We start from the raw sequence: 2,771 nt of genomic DNA on the forward strand, positions 1-2,771 counted from the left end.
TTTAAAGTGCATCTTAAAATCATCAAAACTACAAAATGTTCAAAGAAATATTGGAAATTGTGAGAGGTCTGGTGGCCTAGTGTAAATAAGCTATGTTGTAATTCATAAGGCATGCAGTTCCAGGCCACCAGCTGCTTTATAGGAGAAGGATGGGTAATCTCTTCCTGTAGCATTAACTGCCTTCTGAAAACCCACCCGAGGCTCAGCTATGGATGGGTTTCCGACTCTATGGTACACAACAACAACACATGCTACCAAAGCCATGTTATATTGTTCCAAGTATCTTTAATCATTTGGCTTTCTGAAAATCGTTAATCCAGAAACATTAACTATGTTGAGAAGATCGAATTATTCAAGAAAATTTGGAGATATATATATATAAAAAACATATCTAAAACATATTATATCTAAAAAATATTATATATAAAACATATTATATCTAAAACATATTATATCTAAAACATATTATATCTAAAACATATTATATCTAAAACATATTATATATAAAACATATTATATATAAAACATATTATATATAAAACATATGATATATAACATATGCTATATAACATAGCAGTGGTAGTTTGTTTGTTAGCACATCTAACACCACTGGTACCAGCAGTCAGAAAATGAGATACATTGTTCTAGAAAAATCTGCACTTAGGAACTTCTCCAAATTATTAGGGAGTAAGAGTGTCAGTTTGAGGACTAAGGTGTATCTGATTCAGGCCATGATCTGTCTGTCTGATTACTTGCTATGCATCTGAAAACTGGACAGTGAATAAGGATGACAGGAAAATAACTGATGCTTTTGAGCTGTGATGTTGGAGAAGAGCACTGAACATCCCATGGACGGTGAAGAGAACAAACAGATATGTCTTAGTGAGGGTGCAATTGGAGGGCTATTTGGAGGCAAGAATGATGAGGCTTCACCTCATTCTCTGGGAATGTTCCTAGGAGATGCTATTCCTTGAAGAATGGCATAATGCTAGAAAGGGTGGAGGGTTGGCCAAGGAGAGGAAGACCCTCAACTAGGTGGATAAGTGTGACTGCCGCAATGGGCTCTTGTGTGTCAGGAAGTGTGAGGATGGTGCAGGATAGAACAGGGTTCAGATCTTTTGTTCATAGGGTCACTATGAGTCATACTAGACCTGATAGCACCTAACAACAAAAACAACATCATTAGTGAATCAGAAAGAAGTATGCCAATTTCAAGGATACTGTCAATTCCTTACAAGGATACAATTTAGAATTGCTTAATCAAACGTTGGTCTTAGCATTTGCCTATATTATGCCTTTGTTCCACGTAGTAGTGATTTTATTTATTCTCTAACCAGTGTGAGATTTATTCATGACATTTCCAAATGGAGTTCTCGAAAGTTAAAGCAAGAAAATTCATCTAGAAATCCTTGTTTAAACAGCTCTAACTTCCAAGTATTTACATTACTTTGTATTTTAGCCCACCTGGATGATTTGACTGAAGTCTTGCCGAAAAAAAAAATATGACCTTTGAATATTCTTCAAATTGTGGGCCAGCTGAAGCAAATGCTTCTGGGTATCAAAGAATCCTCTTCTTCAGAGAATGATCAAGAGAAAGGCACATGTAACCGTCCCCAGTGGGAGGAGGTCCACGTTCTTGATAATTTGATCACCTTCATAATTATAAAGCTTAAAACGTAAGTACACCTGAGTACTTTTTACTTATTAAGCGTACATTGGCATCCAGCAGAATAATGCAGATTTATCTTCAAAGAACACTATTTGTCCCAGTTCTATTTTCTCTGAGGCCAGAAGATCATTAATTCAGTTTAGATAACTCCAGAGAAAGCAATTATTAAACACCTATTTTGAAAAGCATAACATGATTATTTTCAAATATATGATGACTTAGTAGTCATTTTTCTACAGACAAAAGTGTGTATGTTATGCAATATTTAATTGTTCTTTGAACATGCAAAAAATATATCCAATGAATGAATATACGTCCAGAGCAAATACTAACTGGTAGCCATTTATTAGTCAAAGTTCACTTGAAACTAAAGCATAAAGAAGTTTACAAATTTGATATTTTTTTCTTCTAGAAAGGTCATGGTTGATTACTTTGTCTAAATTAACAAATAAGCATGAAATTTAAGTGCCTATAGTGCTTCCTAGGTACTCTTACTCAAATTTTAATACATTAATGTACTTAAGGGTCACAATATTCCTATGAAATGATTATCACGTTTTCCCACTAAGAATTTGGTTAAGTAACTCACCTTGGGTTATACAATAATGCAACAACCATTAACATAACTTTGGGAGGCATTAAACTATATTTATTGCATTAATGAGTGAAAATACGCATAGTAGTAAGATGCATAATAGTAAAAATTCAAAGAGTACTGATTGCCCAAAGGTTCTGTGCTCAGCTGGTGACTGAAAGGTTGGCAGTTCAAACCTATTCAGCAGCTCTGCAGGAGAAAGACCAGACAATAAGGTTACATAAACCTTAAAATATTCATTGGGAATATACCCTAAAGAAACCATAACTGCCACTCAAGCAGATATATGCACACCCATGTTTATCGCCACTTTGTTCACAATAGCAAGGATTTGGAAACAACCTAAGCGCCCATTAACAAACAAATAGATAGAGAAGCTATGGTATATTCACACAATGGAATACTATGCTACATTTGAAAACAAGGAACTCAGGAAATATTCAAAATGGGTGACCCTGGAGGACATTATGCTGAGAGAAATATTTCAGTCACAAAAGGACAAATACT

The sequence above is a fragment of the Elephantulus edwardii genome, unplaced genomic scaffold (genome assembly GCF_000299155.1).
Source record: "Elephantulus edwardii isolate Elephantulus edwardi_28Jun2011 unplaced genomic scaffold, EleEdw1.0 scaffold00078, whole genome shotgun sequence".
Taxonomy (NCBI): domain Eukaryota; kingdom Metazoa; phylum Chordata; class Mammalia; order Macroscelidea; family Macroscelididae; genus Elephantulus; species Elephantulus edwardii.